This window comes from Toxotes jaculatrix, chromosome 3 (genome assembly GCF_017976425.1).
Source record: "Toxotes jaculatrix isolate fToxJac2 chromosome 3, fToxJac2.pri, whole genome shotgun sequence".
Taxonomy (NCBI): Eukaryota; Metazoa; Chordata; class Actinopteri; family Toxotidae; genus Toxotes; species Toxotes jaculatrix.
In genome coordinates this window covers 25465303-25482215 of record NC_054396.1, presented here as the reverse complement: position 1 = coordinate 25482215, position 16913 = coordinate 25465303, and the positions used below count along the sequence as shown (strand labels likewise).

The 16913-nt window shown below is 39.6% G+C and overlaps 1 protein-coding gene across 1 annotated transcript in view; it reads left to right on the top strand.

Annotated features, from left to right (window-relative positions):
- The window catches only part of igsf21a (immunoglobin superfamily, member 21a), a 110388-nt gene that overhangs the window by 26832 nt on the left and 66643 nt on the right, over positions 1–16913 (top strand). The gene's annotated exons all lie outside the window — the stretch shown is intronic.

Sequence of the window (16913 nt, the reverse complement as noted above, 5' to 3'; positions counted from 1 at the left end):
TACCTCACTGAAGTAATCACAGGAGACGCCATGAAGCGTACGTTAGGTTTATGAAAGAAGCTTGCCAGGCATCTGTGAGAATGCCATTGCAAGAGTATTCTCAATTAAAAGCTACATGTTCTAAACCCTGACGTAGCTGGCCTGACATGTACACTCGAGCGGTAAATCACTCTCAGATAGACTTCCATAGATGGTCGACTCTGTGGACCTGGCTCCAAATTACTTTTCGGTGCTACAAGACAACATACACAGCAAATATAAAGACTTCTGAATAGTTTTACAGCAGTTACGGCCAAGTGGCAAAAGTGTTGTGCTGTCTTTCGTGTATTGAATAGAATAAGTGTACAGCTTTAGATGATTTTGTGTTGTTTTGTTTTTACAGAATAGCTCAGAGTTAATTGACGGTCTTTCATCCACAGTATCTTTATGAGAAAAAATATGTGCATAATGTGTGCTTACTTGAACACATAAAGTGTATATCACACCTTCACTCAATCCAACCAAATAAATGCATCATTTTGATTTAAAATTACCTGGTGACAACTTGATTCACATGCAGTGGAGTGCCTTGCCAGTGCAGATCAGGTATTTAAAATGTCTTGTTGTTTACTGGTTCAATTACACCGTTCAAATGGGCACATAAAAGGCAGGGATACATAAAAACCAGTTAGAATTTATGGCATTAGATAAATCTGTCACAGGGTCTCTTTATGCATCTTTTCAAAGCTGTTCACATATCTCTGAGGCAAGCCATTTTCTACCAGTATCAGAAACATGCACTGAATGTACAGCTCAAACGAACTCCCTGATAAATTGAGTTGAGAACAGTGACAGAGAGATAAACTGAATTGTAAAGCAGCTGTGATGCATTGATAGAGTGCTCTGACACTAGCAGTCCTTTGCAAACATCTCCACCGGGACACTTTTCAAAAGATAAAAAGGTAACACGACACAAGGCAGCCCGCAATATATAGTGTAATTTCCCAACATTTACCAGTGTAATTCCTCTGATGCTACGGTGTAATTTAGTCAAATGAATCAGTACATGTAAAGGTTCCTTAAACGTTCGTACAGCGGAACGCGGGAGTAACAATTGGAGATTTTAGAGGGTTTTACTTGTAAGGTAACATGTTCCAGGGCTAGAACATGTTAACCTGATTAGTATGGAAAAGATCACAATGTGATTCGATTAAACATCCCACAATCGTGGTTCATAGTGCATTTGGATAATGAGTTGTTGCTTGATTTTCACTTTATTCTGCTGCAAAAATAGTTGATACCAATGAAATAAGCAGCGGGTTTCCATTCCATGTCCACAAAATGAATGTGTGTATGCTCATAATGTACAGTAAAGAAAAAAAAGAACATTTTCCACATGTTCTTAGTCCAGATCATGCCATGAAGTAGAAGGCATGCGCATAATAAATCCCTGGAGTGTGGCTGTAGCTTGCCTGCCGGAGGCACACCTATGAAAAATGATTGTCACAACTGCCATTAGAAAAGGGCAGAAGAATTTGTTTTTATTGCACTTGGGCTATTACATAACAACCGAGAAATAAGTCATACCATAATTACTTAAGAGGTTCCACAGGATGTTGTTGTCGTCAGCTGTTCAGCTCTGTTTGTCAGAACCGTAACCCATAGGTGCCCAGTACTTACAAAATACTTACAGTACAATTTGTTTCTCCTTTCCACTAAAATCTCCAACATGACAACCTTCTTCCACTGTACTTGCTTTTAAGTACCAGTAGTAACTGGTAAGTATTCTATATGTGCTCATTCATATGATGAAATTATGCTGTAAGTTCAGAGGAATTAGACCACAAATCACAGGCTGTATTATGTACTGTTACAAATGAAAACATATGATTGGATTGATCAATGCGGATTCAACGCAGGCTCATCCCTATGCATGTCTCCTCGGTTGCTTTATATTTGGTTGAAACATTTCTGTGTTTTAAAAATATGTCGACGTGCCAGTTTTGTCCCCACAGTCCATAATGTGCATATGTAGAATACTGTGCTATATAAAATGAGCTTCCCCGCTCAGTAAAACTAGGTGACTGTGTGGGCACTTTCACATGCTGATATCCCGCGGCTCTTTCTTTGTTTCAGATTTGCTCATCAAACCTAAATACTTGTGTGGCGGGCAAAAACTGCAGGGTAGGACAGAAACCCACAGTATAGGGGAAGATTTATTTTTCTTTGCTTTCATAACCTAGAAACACATCAAAACATTTCTGACAAAGGTCAGAAATCCGTAATGCCAGGAAAAAAGGCATGCCATTGAAAGTCTTCCCTTCCCTTTCTGCCTTTTTTTTTTCCTCAACCAAGTGTATTCAGGTATATGGGCTGTCAACAAAAGGCATTATTTTCTCACCAATTCCATCATATGAAAGAATTGTCATACAAGGCAAAATAACCTTTTTAATGCACAACAAGGTTATAGGCGTCAGACGAGCCTATAACCTTTTCACTTTGCACCACTGAATTCTCAAAGAAAAAACACATTTTATAAATATAGTGTTCACTCAGTGGATGTGTTGGATCACCAGGAGGGGTGCTCCAAACTCTATGCCACTGTGATTGGGTGTTTCGCTGTCAGGCAAAGTTAACTGGAATGGTCAGTTGCACAGAAGTTAGATGGCTAACGGGCAAACTATTTAGGCCTTTAGCTTTATTGACTTTATTATTGCATGATTTCTGACTAGAGTTTGTGCTGGATAGGCCCTCCACATTTCATGGCCATATCATGACATTTTGTTGTTGTTATGTTTTGACCCTTAGGGCCACCATAAATGGGCCGCCATCATTTTTTTCCCCCTGAAAAAGTCCTTCATTGTACATTGTAATGTCATGATATGTTGAAAGCATATCGAGAATTACATCATGTGAATGTCCTTTCTCAAAATGCTCCCCTATAATTTCCATATCCTTTTCCATCCTTTCAAACATGGCATAAAATAAGTAGAGTAGCACAATAGAAACAGGAAATGACATTGAAGTGTTGTCTCACCTTTTCCATATGAAATGTCATTGTATTTTCTCAAATGTTGTGGTGTTTTGTGAAATGTCGTGTGAAGTGAAATTTCGTTGTTTTGTGAAATGTCATGTTTCATGAATTGTTGTTGTCGTGAAATGTCGTGTTTTCTTAAATGCTGTTGTATTTTGATCCTCTGGGCCACCGTAGTTATTATATCACTTCATCACATTTAATAATAATTTTTCAGGCGAGGAAGTAACCATTTAGATTTTGAATATGTGGTCAGTTTATCCAAATAATTCCAGCAAGGAAATTTGCTGTGGCGTTTTCAGATGAGTGTGAGCCCACCTGCTGGGTGAGACCGGCGGTCATCTCAGCAGCTCACTGCCAATGTGGTCAATGTGCGTCAGGGTCTTATCTCAGGTAGTCCTTTGGCAATTCAAAACTGGCTTTGTTGTCTGTAGCATTTTGAAATATGATAAAATTCCTTTTGGAAGATGAAATTTGGTCTCAGAGTTGTAACATAATATTTGTTGCTGCCAGTTTGTGAGAGGAAGCTGAACACATAATAAATACACGATTTATTGGACAGTTTAACAATGGCACTGCTTCTGTGGACTATGGGTTTTGTATATATGCAGATATACTACCACATTTGAATACATTTCCAGAGCAGAAATCTGAAAACTGGGTAAAGCCAGGTTCAAAACTCTTGTTTAATTTAGTTGACATATTAGAGTAAAAGGTTTTTTACAAAGGGGATTTTGGATATCTCTTTTCATCACTCCATAAATCAGAAAATACTGTCAATAGCCATAAGTGCTACTTAAGTGGAGATTTCTGGCTCAGGGTATGAGGAAAAAAAAAACTCATTTTGAGAAAACAGCCTTTAAAGGTATGTGTTTTAAAATTTCATTCATTTTTATTGGAAACTTCTTTACAGACACAATATCTGATACAAAGGAAATGACCGTGTTTGGATCTGATAACACTGTGCAGGACAGAGAGCTTTACAGCGAGTCCTGGTGATGGCATGGTGCAGGGAAAGGTTCATGGCACACTATGTTGTGTTAGAATGCTAACTTTTTGTGAATTTAGGAGAAATCTAGAGATGTTTTAGAGAGACCTAAATGTGTATTTTGGACATTTTCTTTCCGCTAGTCTGAAAGAAAGCATGCTATGAAAGCAAAGTATCCCAAAATAGACCAGTGCGTTTTGCCTGCCGTGTCTCACCTTAACAAATTGCTGAAATTTTCTAGATGAGCTCTGTAAACCATTTCATTATGTAAATTATTTTGCTTTGGATAAAGGACTCCAAGTACCTCCATCACACAAGTAACGCTGACCTCCACAAAAGAGACATAACCCCTAACCCTCCTAACCCCTGTGTAATAAGAGAAAAATACGTCTTAGTTTTGTTTTCCCCTGGTGTCTTGTATATGCTTTTGCATCAGCAGTCTCTAATTTCATTGTACACTAGAATATTTTCTTAAGGCCTCTCTCAGTAAGGAAACAATGTCTTTTTTTTTCACACATGTAAATGACAGCTCTCCCTTGCAGCATACTTGAAGCGATGTGCACAACACAAGGAAACAAACTAATGAGTGGAGATTTGTGGAAGGGGGAGAGGGGGAGAAAGAAGAGACAGATTCTTTTCTGCTGCAGCCGGCTCCCACTTTGTCATGTTATTATTGTCTGCTGCTTCATTAGCCTGTGCTGCTTCATCACACAGCCTTGAAATCCCTCAGCCCTCGCCAGATGACCAAAACCTCCTTTAAACATGCTTTATATTGCTTTAGTCCCCAGATGATAACGAGGTCTCATTGGCACTAGCACTCTTTTCACTTCTGCGCGGCAAAGCTGTGGTTTCTTTTTTCATTGCCACAAGCAAGTAAACATTTATGCCTTGACATGCTCGCATTGTTTTTTTCCCAAGCTTCTTTACTCTAATTGGAAACCATTGTCTTTGGTGACTCTAAAGACCAGTTTCCTTTCAGATGAACTACGCTAATAAATGGTTCTTCTTGGACTGCAGATTTGACACAGGGGAGGGCAGCAAGTACAAAAGCTTGAAGGGAGTGAGCTTGTGAGGGATACTCTACCTTACAAAGTGCTTTGTACAGCGCTGCTGAGCTGAGATGTATTTTGTGCTTGTCATTAGGCCAGCTGATGGCTCATTGTGAGGAGAATGTGCCCGGGAGGAAAAGGACAGAGATCAAATGGGCAGCTAGTCTCCTAAGTCTCGTCTGATTAGTTGTTCTGTCCAGATGCCTCACACTGAGGGGCACGCTGGATCTGGCTTCTGTGTCCATCTCAGCACCAAGAATGATGTAAGACAGCGACATACACTTCTGGCATCCGGGGGGAATAATTTTCCAAGCTCTTATCGTCCACTGAGTACTCCACATCACGAGCCAGCTGATCGTGACAAGAGGTGTGTTTGGCCGCCTGGTCCAATAGGAAGCCAGCAATGAGGTGGACCCATTTCAGTCCTATCAGCCTAAGTGGTTCACAGATGTTGACATGGAACTCAAGCTAGAGAAGAGCTAGTTGGCCTTCGCTTCTGGTGAAGCTTCATGTTAAAGTTGTATTTTTGGTATAGTATGGTGGGATAAACAGCTAGGAAACATGATGACATATTAAATACCTTGTCAACCATCAACGGGCTTTGCCATAATGTGTATTATAATGCTTTAATATCTCTGGTTGCATAAGGCTACCCTTGCTTTATGCCCGTATTGGATTTAGAGGATTTCTGCATCACTGTGATGTACCTTGGTTGTCAGGTATTTCATTAACTGGATTAACCAAGATCATGATATAAATTTAGAAATACTGCGATATCTATTTGCATAACTCATCCCTCAGCAAAAAATATTTATGCTACACAGAATTGTTTTTTTCTCAGACATTCCTCTAAACTTTTATTCTCCTGAATTACTGGATAATTTTACCTCTTTGAGCCTCTGACATGCATTCAGATATAACCACCAGTGATAATGGCTCACAAGAAGACATTGTTTGATGGTTTTAAGGCATCACAATTCACAGCGTTTACACAGTTGCGTGTTCTTTCTCAGGATGCTGAAAACTTGACCATCGTACTAGCAAACCATCCATCCTAGCATCAAGCCAGATGAGGTTTTTTTTTTTTTTTTTTTTTTTTTTTTCTCCCCCAGAGGGTTAGATATCTCACGCTTGGAGCAACTTATAATCAGACCACTACCTCTTTGGTGTTTGACACCACACCAGGGAAATATGGAACGAATGTGATGCTTCGGAAGGCAAACTGTTATCACATTGGAGACCCTTTTATGTCAACAGAGCTGGTGTCAGCGCTCCCACAGGGGAATAATTTTATGTTTTAATTACTACTGCTAATAATATTTTTGATATAAGCAATAACTCTTCATTTAAATGGCTTGAGAGAGATTTGTCCCAGGCTCAAGAGTGTGCATGCATGCATGTGTGTGTGTGTGTGGGTGTGTGTTGGCATATAGCACAGATTCATTTATAGCTCTTAATTGGCTTCTGCTGAGAGTGCATGATGTTCCTGTTAACAGACACATTATATTTAATTTCCTGCACTACGCTCCCATTTGACCTTTTGTTTAAGTTGAGGTAATGTTAAGATTGGATTTATTTTCCTCCAATCAGCGTGTTGTTGTTTTGCATAGCAGGAAATGTTTGCCATACCCTAATGGCGGCCTTGCACTAACCCAGATGCAGCTGTATCATATAAAACACATGCTCGCTGTGAGATTTCATTTCCACATAACTCTCTCACAGTGACGTAAGGTGATTAAGTGCATTTTGATAACTGTAAAAACAACAGTTCATTTTCCTAATTTGGGTTTGGTTAAAATAATTATCTCAGGGATGTTTTTCGGTGCTCTGTCTGCCTTCTACTCTCTGCCAGTGTTGCTAATTAGGATCTGATTTGAGAATCATCAGGTCACCATTTGTGAAGTGGAAGGCTCTTATCTCCAAGGAAGACACTTTGGGGGGAAAAAAGTGTTTTGGCGCTTTTCCCCTCTACTAGAGCGGACATAAACTGGAAAGATTAAAGGTTGTAAGAGTATCACAGAGAGAGAATGGCTTTACTTTAATTAAAGATTTGTTGTTTGAAATATCATAAATCAATACGAGCCAGTGGAGGCAGTGAGGCGGTACAACAGATGTTTGGAAAAAAATAAGTTTTCTGCTCATAATCCACTGACATTAACAGTGTTGTGTTGCTTAATTAATATTGTGTCATCAAGGCCCCCTAAGTGCTAAGTTTAAGTTGGGATATAAATTTAGAGTCTGAGTACAATGACGCTATCATGCTACCATCAAATCCTGTCTGTACTGTAGAAACATCAAGACAAAAAGATAAAGCAGTGGAACATGAGATTAGTCGTGTAGAGTAAATGGGAAAAACAGAAGCATTCGATATTAAATTAGAGTTTTTGTTCCTCAGTACTTAGCGTAGTTGAATGGGGAGACAAAATCACCCTGAAAACAAGCATTAGGAGTAAATAATATGAGCCACTGTCTGTTTCCTTAGTTTAACTCAAGCATGTCCCATTAAAAATGGAAGAAGGACCCATGCTACATTAAGGATTATAAATTTGTATTAAAGCATGAAATGAGCCCTGTGCTGTACACTGTACAGACAGATAAATGTTTTGACCCAACTCAAATACACATTCTGTGGATTTGCATGTAAAATGTGAAGGATCAGTTCAAATATCTCCATTAATTCATCATAACCTGTCTTAGCAGTTCATAACCTAGATCAACAAATTAGAACAGATATAAAACAACATTAAAAAAAAAATGTCTAAAATGTTTTTCCATACAGGGTGCAACGCTGATATTAACTGTATGGAATCCACTGTGTTTGTAGATGAAATCAATCATTTGGTGGGATGTTTCTTAGACCTTTTAAATTTTTTCCTGCACAGTGATCCCAATGTGAATTTCTGCTTTCAACCAATTTCTGTCAGAGGACTGTTCCAGTGATAAATTTTCTCTCTGTATGAAGAAAGAAAACGCTTTATCATAATAAACTCACTCATAAAATTTATGACGAAAACAAAAACCTTTTGTCTATTTTAGCATTCTGCCAAATTCAGCACTCTGTTGTGTGCTCACGACCTGCTGTATGATTTATGCGGTGAATAACACTCTCCATATATCCATCAACCAGCAGATGCAGATGGTGGCTCCAGTAATCTGGAGGATAAGAATAAAAAAAAAAAAAAGGGGAGGGGTGGGTGGGGGGACTGTGAAGCTGCAAACATATGCAGACTCGCTATGTCCACTGTGGCCCTGATGTCTTTTAAGACCATCTGTTTTCCAACTTGCGTGCCCTTGTGAGCCAAAACCCATCTGTGATAGAAAGAAGAAAATGGCAAAAATGTTGTTGGACATAGGTTTAAAGGACAAACCTGCATCATTGGCTGAAACTTTGGCTGAAATGTTTGTTGTTTTGCAGTTTTCACAGATCACTCACGTCGTAAGTAGCACAGCAGCTTCCTTTTTGACCGATGACACACTGACATGTGCAGATATTGCCTGGGGGAGTTACACACATACGCAATCCCCATGTATTAGTTTCACGCTACTGCTAGAGTTACTGATGACCACTGACAACTTCCACTCAGCAATTATGTGTTCACTTCAGTGTAAGTTGTTAAGACAGAGGGCAGTGTTAGTCATTCCACTTCTCTAAACTTCAAACCACCATCACCCCCAAGGTTAACAACCATAACTCGCATATGCAGCCACTTAATTACACGCTGCTGCAACAAAACTTGCGTTTCATGCTTCTAAGTTATATATACTTTGACACAATTGAATGCAGTCATCCTTATTTGTAATTGTTTTGTAATTTGCATATCAAGCAACATGCGCGTACAGTAACAGGGACAAAGTGGCTCAGGGTGAATTAAGGCTGCAGTAGCCCAGAGGTCAGATGGTCTAAACAATGATTCAGACACTGAAAACAGCAGCTGTGGGAGTGGAGGAAAAATATGGGAAATGTAATGAATGGAACAGAATATCATCTCAGCCAAAGACAAATCCCTGTGCATTTATTCGTTTAAAAGTAAATAAGGTGACACTGGCTATCATCTGGTTTGGTAAGTGAGTGGATGAACACACAGAGGTTTGGAGGGGAAAAGCAAATTGGGTGATAAGAAACTGCTGTTTGACAACACAAAGCAATCCATACAAAATCCAGGAAAACTCATGACTGTTACCAGAACGTTCAGTCACATAACAGCTGAAGAAAGTGCTGTCTTGATTCCTTTAAAAATTACACAAAACAATGTCTTTATCTGTCTGGGGTCTGTTCCAAAACAGTTTAATGAAATATATATATATATTTTTTTCCCCATAAGTCACCATCAAATTTGGCTTGTACACGGAGGAAATGGAAACAGCTGTGATATTCTGTTTCTGTATTTTTTTTCTCATCCGTGCAACTTCAAGTTCCTCTTCATTTCTCCTTCTGTGTCCTACAGTACCTGTTCAGGGTCTGACATCCTGTTAGCTGTCTGAATAAAGACACTGTCAAAGGAAGGTGTGAACGTGGAGTCACTTAATGCACATTGATCAAACAGATTAAGGACAAGTGCCCACAATGATGTTCTTCCCTTGGCGCTGCATCTCATTACCTGCCCGTCCTTGGTGGAACTCTTTGATGTGTAGTTAGAGTCACTATATTACATAATATGCCACTAATTGCTGTAGTTATGCAGTCCTCTCTTATTCTTCTGCCTTTAAAGCTTTCAGTGATTGGATGCTTTATTCGGTTTCAGGTTTAATACTTGCTTTTCTGCAGATCCATTTTATTTTTTTCTTTTCAGTTCACTCTTTTGTTTGTGTTGTGTCTGAGAAAATCCAGTACTAATAAAAAGAAATAGTAAATACCTTTCTTCTGCACATAACCACGGTTGTTATCATAGAGTTGTGGCAAAAAAAAAAAAGCTTCTTAATTTATCAGCAGGGAGTATTTCCTGTGCATGAATAGTCTTCTTCAGCTGTGCCATCATTAGCACCCATGGTACTTCTAAAATGGTTAGCATTTACAGAGAGCTGCCCAGAACAACCACGGTTTTCTATCGTTAGCTAATCAGCTTCACTGAGCAATTTGGTTAGAAGTGCTTTGCTTAAGGGCAGCTTAATGGTAATTGTTGAGGTAGATGAGTGATCCCTTGCCCTGATTTTCCAAGCCACTCTTGGAGTATGAACAAGTGCCATGCCATTCACAGATGCATTTTTCTGAACTATGGCACCATTTCAGTTTCACTGGTAAAGAATGAGCCTTTTCTATCTTTTGCTTAAGTTTTTTTTTTTTTTTCACTTTTACCACATTATAGAGTGCTTAAGTTACTGTAGCCCAGAAAACACTATACACACTATACTACCCTCCTATATATAGCAACTAAATAATAACCAATGTGCTATAGATCAGCAGTCTCCAACAAGTCTGACCTGCTTTGATCTCATCCCCTCCTGACTGTCAGCCCACAGATAGCCTGTCTCCCTCAGAATGACAGCCATAATAACCATCTCTGGATGGCCTTGTCTCAGATAGCTTTAGATAACACGCTTGCATAACGCTTAACTGCCTGAATTTATACCCTGGCTATGCCTGACCCTCACCCTGCTACCTCCAGGGTGCGGCTGAATGCAGCTGGTCTGTTCCTGTCAGTGGCACCGTTTTCATGAAGCCCAGCTCTAATCCTTGTATGTAATCTGGCAGTTCCAGCAGCAGCCAATCACAACCTGTTTGTACTCTGTAATATTGGAATGAAAATGCCTGACGGCAGAGTGGGAGCATGTGACACACCAGTAACAGGCCAGAGAAAGAAATCTGCTGTAATGATGCTGTCCTTCTTTAGCTTGTGCGTGCATATAGACAATGGCACTGATTGAAAACCTCTCATACCGAAGACCCCCACACAGACACATAAAACCTCTTGATTGGTAAGCACCGCCACTGAACCTAAAATTGTCATATTAACAAAATGCTGTGAGTTTACGGTAACGCTATATTTTGGGGAACAGCAGCGGCTACACATTTCTGATGATCATTAGCATTTCTCTGAATCAAGTCTATGTCTCTAATAAATGTCTCCAAATCACAGTGAATGTGCTCGTCTGTTGAAGTCTTGTCACAAGTTTTGAAACAATTTTCCTCTCAAGGCATCATTAAACTCACTTTTACTGCAAATTCAGCATCCACTTAAATTAGCATGGTATTGCATGATGAGCCAATCTGAGCATCAAAGGTACCGTATACGTTTGCATCATCAGTTAGCTACCAGCCTGTATTAGCTGCGGTTCCCCGCTGAGAAAAGTGACAGACAGAGGGAGTAGAGGAGTGTGTCATTTGAAGCATGAAATCCCTTTAAACAAGTCCTCTGTCACTCAGCAGCCAGTATCGGAGCACAGCATGCAGAGCAGTGAACGCACAGGTTAACAGGCAGGGCCACCAGTGCCGCACGCTGGATCTGGTTACTGAATGAAGACCAATATTACACAGCACGTCCACAGACGTACCTATCACTTATGGACCTCCTCTGTCGGCAGACATGCCAAATCAACACCTCAGCACCTCACCCTAGTTACACTTGGCAGCTCTAAGTGCTGCAGACTAATAAAGTTAATACACAATGCACTTTTATCCTGCTGCATCGTATTTTGTTTGGTTTATTGCACTTTTTTGGTGCAACACTTTCGTCTGTATTGTCACTAGTATATCTTGCTTTGTGCTCCATAAAAGCAGCGACAGGGAATTTCATCTCTCACCTCACTGGGGCATGGTGTGTTATAGTTGTATCTTAGCACTGCCTTACCTCACATACAGCATACCTCTCTGTGTGAAGTGCTGTTGTCCACCTGTTTGTTACAATAGTTCAAAAGCTGAATTTAACAGAAAAGCTCTGTGCTGTACTACCTGATGTCTGTCATCTTTCTATTTACATTCTGAATATTTTTATGTTTTCTTTGCTGTATGTTTCATTACACCACCTATGTATATTAATCAGGCCCCTTGAGATATAGTCCTGACAAGACCTTACAGTTCACAAACTACTCTGTAGTGTAGGAGAAAATAGAGGAAGAGAAATTACAAATGATGAACTAAAAGATTATAATAAAATCCTTGTTACAACACAATTTCATTGCTACGAAATTAGGCATTAGAAGTGAAAGTGTCTATTATTTTATGAAAAAAAGTCTTGCACTTTCTGTCCTACTCTGGGACAAACATTAAGGTCTGGATTTTTATTAATTTTGCTCTTGCATGCATCAATTATCTCAGTTTCACAAGGAAGACAATGTCTCCCAATGCTTCTGCCCTGTTTCAAAAAGACACTTTGTCAAATAATAATATTAGGCAAATTAGCACGGATATGAAGGAAAGTGCCAAGCCGGTTCATGACAATGCTCTGATCATCTCTTTTGTTGCTGCTTGTCTAAGTCTTTAAATGAGAGACTGAATGGGAATTAATCTCATTAAGACATTATTCGAGAGCCATGCTGCTGTCCATCTTATGGAAGTATAAGACTTATAGATTTGGATCACAGAGAAATGCGAAACAAAAAAAACCATCTGCTTATAAGACACCATGCGAGGAACATAGTGCTATCACTCAATACTATCTTTGCATAATATTAAACTCCAGGAGGTCCTGCATATCTCTGCATGTGGAGATAAGAATATCTTCAGACTTGACATGCATTTCATATTTCATCTTTCATCCTAACTAGCTTGAACAGTATGTTAAAAAGACTCGCTGTAGTGATTTTCTGACTACCTCCTGAAATTATGAAGCAGAATCCAGGTTGAATCTCTCACAGTTGGCCTGCAGTGTGTTAGCTGAATTTCCTCCAGTGGCTGCTGATGCAGCTGCAGCCTATAAATAGGCCCACCCCCAGACAGGCAGCGGGAGGAGGGCTTTGGTTAACCCCTGAGACCCAGTCCTAATCTGACCTCAACATCATTAGAGAGTCAGCTCAGCTGGCTGGCCGGGGAGGACACAGGGCACCCTCCGTCTGGAGAGGTCTTGGCACAATGACATCTCAGGAGAGCCACAGGACCCTGTTTTGAGCACCTTCAAACTCACCCCATTGTCAGTTACCTGTTGTGGACTCTTCTTTTGCCTGCTGGCTATTCCCTCAGCCAATATCCACTATCTACTACAATGCAGACAAGGGAGGGGTATCTGACTCTCTCCCACCCGTGCCTGTCTTTTCATATCTCCAGATGGCGAAGTGTTGGAGAGGTTTGGTGCCTCTGTGCTTCATATGCATTGCATGGCCTGGATTCAACAAAACAGTTTTAGCAAAGCTTTGGTTCCCCAACGGTGCCTTTCTGCAATCAAAGAGTATTCATCTCCCTCTTGCCCTCTCTCTTGTACAGCCATTTTGGCACAGTTTGGCTCTCTTTTTCCCCTCCCACTCTCTTCCTTCACACTGTTCTTTTCCTTCCGTAGTCAGTCATTTATACCATAAACAGGTCCCCTTGTGGGGATAGGGAGACATCCACTGATGTGCAGAGTCTTTCAGATTTATTACACAAGGGTTTTTCGGGTCAGTCTTAATTAAGAGGTGAAATCATTAAGGAGGGATAGATAAAGAGAGGGTGCCACAGAGATGACCTCACTGAGGCAGAAATCTCCTCTCTGGTCCTTATGGCTTCCAGACAACCAGAAATCTGACACCTGCTTTATCCACCAGGTTTTTCAGGGGGAGGACGGAAGCAATTGTAATGCTTGTTGGATTAGATGGACTGTGAAAGAGGAGATGGCCAGAAAATGTCTCCAACTCACCTCAGTATTTCAGGATCAACAGAGAATTTTTTTCATCGGTTTATGAAGCCTTGTAACTCTAAAGTCAACTGCAGTGTGTTTGGATAGCGGGGAGGTGAGCTTTGAAAACCTGCACTTGCTCATTTGTGTAAATAAGCTTAGTCATGTCTTTTTTTCCTCCCGTATGTCATAACAGCAATGTGAGCTTTCTTTCACTATCACTTAGAAAGATGGAAAATAAATGACTTTGAAATACTGATAATGTGGATGTCACTGGCAATCTTAGGTGTGCCTATGCATATAATTGGGACTAATGATTAAGCTAATGATATCAGTAAAAAGAAAACTTGAGGAAGATAATTCACAAACACTTTTTTCAATTCTTCCTCACTGCTGTGGTGCTTTTTTTTCCATTTCACTTCTAGGAGACCACTTGGCAATTAGACATGTCTTTTTCTCCTGGATTGTGGTAATGATGTCTGAATAGCTGTCTGTGAAATGCTTTGTCTTTTTCAGATCTTCTAGCTATTGTTATTATTAGCTATTATAAGGTATAAGTAGTGATACATAGTTATGTAAGTTATGGTTCATTGAATATTTAGGCATTGCTTTAATGACTAAATATGATCTCTCTCTCTCTCTCTCTCTCTTTCTTTCAGTCCTTTTTTTTTTTTTTTTTTAGCATTTTTAGCTTACTCACAGCATGCTAAGTTAACAACCACCCTCAGTTTTGCAGATAATTAAAGGACAGACCAGATTTATTTGTATTAAATGTATAAGCATGTTGATGAGACATACAACCACGGTGAGTTAGTGTTAGCTTCAAACAAGCTAAAATGTTGTCAAGTTGTCAACCCAGAATTGGTTAAATCTTTCACTGCCATGTGTAAAGTCACACAGTCGGTTGTTCACAGCCACTGTTGCCTTAGGGTTGAACACTTCAGTGGCTGCTTTAGGTCACTTGAAGGGCTGCTGATGATTTGTTTAATGTGTAGTTATCATCACATGTCAATGCACATATTCAGTATTCCATGTTGGCTGTCCTGTTGCAAAAAATGCAGCTTTTGCAGTGATTTTTTTGTTGTTGTCTGAGTATCCTAGTTTGATGTGGTTCTCTGTGTTATATTTAATCATTAATACAACTCCCCAAAAACCCTGGTATGTTAATGCTAAATGTGAAAGTTAAATTTTTAACAGCTGTTTACAGTTTAACGATGCATAAACCTAAAACTAGATTTGACTTGAGTTGGCTTTGAAAAATTTTCAGTTGTTCAAAACAAACAAGCAAGGAAATAATCACCATTAATTAAAAAAAATAAATAAATAAAAATTCTTGTCTGACTTTTGTTGTTGACACTTAATGGTAGAAACTTATTCTGAGACTCACAGGGACAGAAGCTGATGCGTTTTTGAAGACTGCAAATAGAAATGAGAAAAATCCTTTTGTAGAATGGAAATATATTTGATTTAGTCTCACAAATGTTTGCCCAAGCCCTATTCCTGTGTGAAATTGACAAAGATACAGGCAAGTAAATGGAAATGAACCGTTCCAATTTCTATGACAGTTTTGCTGCATAATTTGTCTTTTTTGAAGTTATTTTTTGGCTATTTTTTTACCTTTATTTTTTGATGAGAACAATAAAGACAAACAAGAAATGTGGATAATAAGAGTAAAGGAATGACATGCAGCAAATGGTCTGGGTGTTGAGGACTCGTCACTCAGGGCATTTACTCCCATGTGGTACGTGCCCTGACCACTCAGCTATAGGGTCACCCCCATAATTTGTCTTTATAAATGTTGGCCTCATGCTTTTCATAATCTATGATGTATATTACTTTATGTCTCAGTGACATCTCATTATTAATCTGGTAAAAATGTGCTGGCTCTCAGCTTCACATATAGGTATCATACATCAAGAAATTTAAAGGTGGCATTCTTTTCAAGCTCTGTAGAACTGTTTCCACGTAAGGCGTCGTACAGCCATGTCAGACAGAAATGTCTCTTGACTCCCTATAGTGATGTTTTTAAAAGGTCCATTACTGTAACTGCAATGGTAGCACAAGTCTGGGTGGTTGGAAAGCACAATTTTCAAACATGGCTTTGCTTTTAGAGGCTGACCTTTTCCCGTTGCCTCTCCCTGTTGTGTAGCTGAAAACGAAGTCCCATCATTGCTCGGTGTCTACACCCCTGAACTGATATTAAAAATGAGCAGATGGCCACAATACACTCAGGTCCTTTACAAGGGTGCCTAAACTTTTCTAAGCCAAATGGTGTCACAAAAGTCTAAAATCATATGCTCAAGTGGGAGAAAGCTGTAATAAAAAAAAAAAAAAAAAAAAAGCCTTGCAAGCAAGCATCTTGACCTTTTATATTTGAAATCTGTTAAAACTATTCAAAACTGCCCCTCTTACTAGTTACAGGTGACAAAGATCATTTATTTTCACACTCCTGCTTTTGGTTGTTTGAGCACTGTCAACTCCCTGTGCAGCACCACTTAGCAAACTAAGCCTTAGGCAATGTGCTTTTTCTAAAGGCAAGAGGTTACATGAGCTAGCCCACATTCACAGGGAACAATTGTTTACTTATACAAATACAATTTAGCTTTGTCTCTTCATGTGGCAGTGCATACATTATACATTATACAGACCAAACATGAAATGCTTTGACGTTGTTTACCTCACTAAAGGGATTGGATTGGATCAGAAAGATAGCATCTTCACTGGCAAACGGAAGAAGGATCCCTGGCCCACCAACAATTTCCTTCTTCAAAGCAGCATTAGTGGCTCCATTAAAATCCTGTCACCCTTTTTTCCTTTATGGCTGTCTGTGGCTTCTGAGGAGAGGAGAAATCACAGTCATTCAAATGCTAAGTGACTTTAACACTCCTGTGAATATTAGGAAGGAAAAAACTACTCCATCATCTACCATGCCCAGAAAAGAGATGAGACCAGTGTTTTGAATATCCTATCCCCCTACCTCTGCAGTATCTCGTCACAAGCCATTACCTTTGCAGGAAGCAGACTGCTTGACACATACAGAACACCGTACTGTGTCACTCTTCATTAAGACTTAACCATGTGCATGAACACATACCGGCAGCTGTCTAAGAGACTGTCTCGCT